General features: G+C 45.3%; 1 long non-coding RNA gene across 1 annotated transcript; it reads right to left on the reverse strand.

Annotated features, from left to right (window-relative positions):
- Positions 1 to 2853: 2853 nt before the first annotated feature.
- Positions 2854 to 6292, reverse strand: LOC126980472 (uncharacterized). Its single transcript, XR_007733260.1, has 2 exons — positions 5642 to 6292; positions 2854 to 4854 (listed from the first exon to the last, which is right to left on the reverse strand). It is a non-coding gene; the product is annotated as an uncharacterized LOC126980472 (long non-coding RNA).
- Positions 6293 to 7127: the final 835 nt, after the last annotated feature.

The raw sequence follows: 7127 nt of genomic DNA on the forward strand, positions 1-7127 counted from the left end.
AATGTGAGAGGTGTGATCCAGTCCCTGAAAAAGAAACGGTTTGAGGGCAGTCATGATTGGTATAGATTCCTGAAAGGTGAAAGGATGAGCAACAGTGGAAATGTGGAAAGTCAAAGGTGAATGGTGAACTCTTCACAGAAAAGGGGAAAATGAGTGTTTTGATTTGAGGCTTATGGCATGAGCCTCAACCCTAATCTGGACACTGAATAATGATTGGAGAAGTGGATGAATGCCTTTGGTAGTAAGTCTATGTCTCCAATGACCTGCTCTCCTGTGGGAACTTCCCTTCAGGGGGTGGCTGCAGCAGTCTCCACCTCTCCCTGTTCTGGCACTCCCTCTCAGCACACTCAATCCTGCTACTTCCAACTCTCTCGCTCCAATACTCACTCACCCTTGTGACCCACTTCAGGTGGTCTTCCTCTGAAACCCCGTCCCTTAATCCTTCCCTCATACACTCTTCACAAATTAATTCTCCTTCATTCTCATGTGTCCAAACTATTTCAGCACACCATGCTTCACCCATTCCACAACTGCTGTCACACCCATACCAAACTTCTCATACATGCTTTCATTACTTTCTCCATCCCATCCTGAAACACAACATGCACCTCTTATATAACTCATTTCCAGTGCACATATTCTCAGTTGCTGTGCTTCATTCCATGTCCATGTCTCTGACACATACAACAGAGTTGGCAGGATAATACGGTGCCTTATTCCCCTCTTTACCTCCATGCTCACACTTCTTCCTTTCATAACTCGATCCAATGCACCTAATACCCGTCTGCCCTTCACTGCTTTTTCCCTTACCTCAACTTCCATGCTTACATTAAACTGTCCCCAAATAATTAAACTCAGTTGCCTCCATTCTCTCTTCCTCCAGCCATATCATACACTTCATTTTGCTCTCTGCTCTAACTCTATATGGCTCTGCAAAACCAGTGGTCTGCTCTCTTCCCCTCTCAAATACCATAATCTTACACTTTCCAGCATTCACTTTCAGCTTTCTCCTCTTACACACCCTGTCAAGCTCATACACTATCCTCTGCATCATCTCATCATGCTCTGCCAATACTGTATATCACCTGCAAACAGGCCTGCCACCAATGACTCCTCCATACCTCACACTTTCAGCCTTGGGCCTAGCTTCCCCACTCTGGCTTTCATTACTCTCATACAACCATCCATGTACACATTAAAAAGCCATGGTGACATCACACACCCACACCAAAACTCTCACCCAACTCATCATTCATGCACACAGAGGCACTTGCATCCTTATAGAAGGATCTGATCCCTTCCAGCAAACATATCTTTAGCACACCATATATCTTCAGAACATCTCAAACCCTTCCTGTCTACCTTGTCATATGCCTTATCTAGATTCATGAAAGCAGCAAACACCTTCCTATCCTTCTCTAGGCATTTTTCAAATAGCATTTTCAGTGCAAATATTTGATCTACACAACCCCTCCCTTTCCTAAAACACTTGTTCATTGCCTACACCTTTTTCAGTTATTTTCTTCATCCTCTCCATTAATACCCTTCCATATACTTTTTCTGCTACACTGAGTACATTTATTCCCCTGTAACTATAAGAATCACCTCTGCTTCCTTTCCCTGTATACAGCAGCACAATAGCCCTTGTCAAGTCCTCACACCTCATACTGTTCCCATGCTGGGTTACATATCCATAACACCCATTATGTAACTACATTTCCTCCATACTCCAGCATTTCTGCTGTTATGCCATCAGCTCCAAGGGCCTTTCCTACTTCCTCATTGGTAACAAGTTTTTTTTTTCCCGTTTCGGCCTATGGCACCAGTAGGCTTTTTTGGTGGGGCCTGATGGTTGGCCCCAGCCCGTTATGGCACAGGCAAGTATTTATAGCAGCACCATCTTGCTTGGCTCATGCTGCCCTCCAGATATCATTGAGCCTCTTTAGAGGGAGAATCTATAGTCCGGGTTGATAGGTGGTCTTCAGATATGACATGTGGGTAGTCTTTGGCCACTCGACGGTGTCTGAAAAATCCTATCTTGTGGCCGCGGGCAGGACTCGAAACTGCATCCTGGAGATGCCAGCATGCTAACCACTCAGCCATCACCTCCCCAAAAGTGCCTACATAAAAAATCATTAAATAGTGCTGGAATGATTTTGTGTCAAGCCAGCGATTGCGGCAAGAGAGATTTGAGGCCTATTACCTGCATAGCAAGTAAACACCAACTCTGGCTAAAGGGGCATGCGGCATGCTCCCCAAAAGCTGACCCTGCTCACTGGGTTGCTTCTGTAACAGATAACCCAGAGTAAAGGAGGTCAAAGTGACACACAGTTTTTGTTGCTACTCAGGGTGGGAAGGGGGCCTGCATGGACACTTGCCTGGAGGAACACCTGGGTCTGACAAAGGGTGGGCAAGGCAGCATGCCCCCCTGTGTATGTCCCCATTGATTGAGTGTTTTATGAAAAGTTTTGGCACACATGAAAGTTGCATATACTAAAATCAATCAATATGAAACTTCTGGAATGGAATGACTAAGCAAACAACCCCTGAAAAAAGAAATGCTCTTTCACAATGAATAAAAGGCAAGACAATCACTCAAAGCAACCCTCCACTAAATTGTTAAAAAGAGGGTGCATATCAAAGTGCGCTTACATATCATAATGTGATTAACCCTCTTGCGCACTGTGGGGTTCTTGAAAGGTCTGGACTTCCAAAAATCCCGTAAATTCTCGGCAATAAAAAATAAAAAAATAAAAATATCTGAAAATTGAGTTATCAGACTCACAGCCCCTCTAGTCCTTATTTAAATATCTGACCAGTCACATCTCTCATAGGGTAAGTAAAAGCCTGATAAACCTGCTCTTAAGTTTATAGAAAACAAAGAAACTCGCTGGAAATTAAGAATTAATTAACACCAAGCACACAGCAACCTAGTAGTTATCCTAAAACATCCTAGCAAATGGTTACTTAGCTGTAGGTGGAGAAGGGGGAAGCCACACCCTGATCTGCCTCGTGTCTGGAGCCTTGGAGTCCTTCAATCCTCTCTCGTTCCTCACTGCAACGCCGTGCCCTCACCCCTCCCACGGGCTTCCCTGACCTTAGTACACAGTCACTCTGGACATGCGGATACTACAAGGCTGAAAAACCCGAAGGCTAGAGAGGGACATGTGCTCGCAGTGAAGTCTGGGCAGGAAATGACTTTAAAGATGGCGGCGGTCCCAAAAATGCATCTGCATGTCAAAAATGCATCTGCATGTGTCAAAATTAGTGGAGAAACAGGTGAACATTTTCATATAAAATTGGGCTTAAGGCAGGGGTGTGACATGTCACCATGGTTGTTCAATATTTATATGGATGGTGTTATTAGAGAAATGAAGGGTAAAGTGAAAATGTACGCTGAGGGAAGGAAGTGGGTGCTGAATTCAATCTTATTTGCTGATGACAGTGCTCATTGCAGAAAATGAAAGTGACTGACAAAACTTGGTCAGTGTTTTTGATAGGGTATGTAAAAGGAGAAAGCTGAAAGTAAATGTCAACAAAAGTAAAGTGATGGTTTGTGAGCAGAGTAGAAGTGAGGTTGTAGATTTTGTATGCCCATATAAAGTGGGAACTGAATGTGAAAAAAAATGCAAAATAATTTTGAACGGTGAAGAAATGGAGGTTGTTAATGAGTTTAAGTATCTTGATCAGTTATGTGCAAGCATGGTGGTACAGAGGGAGAGACAAGAGGGTGATAAGATCTTCGGGACATATCATGAATAGCAGAACTGTGAGCATGGAGGTAAAGAGGGATTTGAGAAATACAATAATAGTACCAACCCTCACATATGCAAGTGAAATATGAACCTGGAATGAAAGTCAGAGGTCTAGAGTGCAGGCAGTGGAAAAGTTATTTGAAGAGTGCTTGTGGTTTGAGTAGAATGGATGGAATAAGTAATGAAAGTGTGTATGAACGTTTTGGAATGTGTCACAGGGGTGAAGGGAAAAGGTGTGGAGTGGTGGAAGAAGTGAAGAGACAGACTTTAAAATGGTTTGGCCACATTGAGCGAATGGAAGAGAGCGAGATGACCAGAAGGGTGTATGTGAGCGAGATAGAGGGAATGCTAGAGGACGACCTCCAGTGAAATGGAGGGATAGGGTGCAAGAGTAAGTTAGGGAGAGGGGGGAAAGTTCTGAGAAACTTTGAGCAGGCAAGGAGGGAGTGTCTGGATAGAGAAAGATTGAAACTTTTCTGCTGTGGCCATCCCCTGGTGGGAGCTCCTAGGACCATGTGTCGATGAAATTATGAAGATTGACCTTAACCTGTATTTAGAATAATTTGCTGAAGCCTGTGCATATAACACCTGTAAGGGAGGAGTTGGGGGGGCAGTGAGATTAGCTTAGGGACCTGGTTGGAGGTCAGGACTCTGGTTTACAACAATCCAGCCCTACTGTAAAGAAACATTCAATTTTATCTAACTAGTTTTATATAGCATATCTATCATTTGATGTGAATATGCAGAATGAAGCAATTAAGCATCTCCAGTGCATCCCAAATTGTTCATGCATGAAAGACCTGTGAAATCCAAGCAGAAAAGAGCTTTTAAAAAAAAAGTTTACATTACATTATATGCAGAGTACCTGCTTTGGGTGAATCTTTGTCGCCTTCGGCGAAATTTATCAGAACATTTGGGGGCCAGGCATCTGAGCAGAAAGCAAGCCTCCTTTGATTGTTGTCAGTGTGAGACATTGACTTCCATCCAATAGTGTTTTCCTCCACCCACAACTGGCCTTAAAGCCATCACCTTTGACCTGTCCATGCTTGTGGTAGAGGCAGTTGTCCACCCAAGGTCTCTGTTCATCTCACACAACAACCTGCAATCATTTGAGGGTGAAGTATAATATACTGGGAGCGGAAGCCGGTAACCTCACCGAGACACAAACACCTGGCCTTCCTAGTCTAGGAGGGGTGGGGTTGTAGAGATGCCTGATGCCCTAATGTTTTTGAAGAATTTTGCCGGTGGCAGATACACGCATGGCAGGAACTCTGCAAATAATGTAATTTAAATAATTTTTTTTTTTAAGAAGCCAACTCTGGCTTGATTTCACAGGGCTTTCATATAACAACGATTATGGATGAGGAAACTGCCAGACAGCATTTATATTTTCTCTAGTTTACTAATGAATAAAACAATGAGAATGATCTACATTACTAAAATTAGGATCACTTATATTGAAGTGTAATTGTTGAAAGTCCCAAAGAAAGATAGTTTACGATGATTAAAAAAATACTTGCCAATTCTTTACAAGAACTCCGCTACTCCAGTGCCCCCCACCCCTAAAAACAAGCCAGGGGGGGAAAGGGAAATTGACTGAAATATGAGACTAACAAATTAACCACCCCAAATCCCCAAAATAGGGTAAATTATGGTCAATACGATGGGCATTTCCCCTGGTACTGATATTGTGTTTGATCACTGAAAATCACTGACCATACACTGACAATGTTAAAAAAAAGTTGTCCAGTTTTAGCACACCTAAAACTCACTCAATCTGCTATGCTCCCGCATGAAACTGTCCTACAACTGCATGTACTGTTTCTGCCCACAAACTTCACCCATAACTATCTAACAGAAATCACTAGAGGAACAACAAAACTTACCAGCAGTGAACCCACGTCTCGTTGCTGCTTTGGGCAGCGGCGATCTAGTCGCTCACATGAGCCCTGGTGTCGTCCTGTGAGGGCTTCACATGCACGTCTGCTGCCCCGTCTTCCTGAGGAAGGCGCAGGTGAGGCGGATGACAGCTTCCTGGCGTAAGGGGTGGACGCCTGCCGCCGCCAGCAGGGTGGGCACGTCCAGGGCGCGGAGGTGGTGTCGGAGCAGCACTCGCTGGGAGTAATGGCGTGGGCAGTGCAGCAGGAGGTGCTCAATGGTGTCCCCGACGGTCCTGCACCAGCAGGGGCAGTGAGGGTCAGGGGCCAGGCGGTGGAGGTGAGCGCCGGGGCGTGTGTGGCCCAGGGCCCAGGCGGAGGAGCGTCAGGGCCACGTATAGACGCGGGACGTTTTCCTCACCCACGGCTGTGGGGAGGAGTTGGTGCGGTACTGGCCCATGAAGGTGGTGTCGTCCCATGAAGCGTGGCAGGTGCGGGAGATGAGACGTTTGGCCGTGTAGAGCGGCAGGGGAAGCGGCGTTATGTTTACCTCCGGCCATGTTTTGTTTTGAACTCGCTGCTGCTGCGACGGTGGCGTACCCTAGCGGCGACGCGCCGCCGCTGGAGGCGGTCGATTCAAATAACCCCATTCCGAACCTAATGGACATCCTCAGTCAACTTATTTCATATGTTACAATCATCCAACGAGTAAGTAGATTACAAAGGAACTAGAATCCCACCGAACTCACTCTAAAAGTTAACACCTTATTTGTTTAGATGGTATTTGCTAATCACCACTCTGGTAACCGTTTCCATTATTATTACTCGTTTATGAGATTTTGAAATGCGGGGAAATATTACCATTTCAGCGGTGATATTGTAAAGTCTTTTTTTTCAAGCCAACGCTACATTCCTTCTGACTGCCACTGTTTAGATGGTAATGTGGTAGCGGGTGGTCGTCTGGCTATTTCCGAGCGGTTGTCAATGATGTCTAGACAAGCCTCAGGACAAGTGAACACTTTCTGGGTTTTAGTGCGGTAATGATGGAAGGAGGGTGGATTCCCACGTGATCCACTCGAACAATGTTTAGTCAAGGGGGAAGTGGTGATAACGTGGGTGTGTGGGTGTGTTCAGTAATGCCCGAATGGCAGGTTGACAAGCCTGAAATTATAGCACTTACAGTAACTTAATCACTTTTATGTATGAATAGTTACACCTCCTGGGAGGTTAGCGGAGTGACAGTTTTAAATGAACACATACATACTACTGAACCTAACTAACTATCTATCAGGGAGATTGGGGAACATTTGAATGCTTATCTGAGTTGATGACCCTTGAGGAGCTGACTGGTGTAGGATGGACGAGGGCACTGGGGCGATTGAGGCGCCAGCGAGAGGGTGGAGACTGCCAGGGCCGGTAACTGTAGCAGCGTTGTTGACGAGGCGTGGTTGAAGAGGCCGTGGTTGGGTGGTTTACGACGGCAAGGCTGGTTAAA

The sequence above is a fragment of the Eriocheir sinensis genome, chromosome 44, assembly GCF_024679095.1.
Source record: "Eriocheir sinensis breed Jianghai 21 chromosome 44, ASM2467909v1, whole genome shotgun sequence".
Lineage (NCBI taxonomy): Eukaryota > Metazoa > Arthropoda > Malacostraca > Decapoda > Varunidae > Eriocheir > Eriocheir sinensis.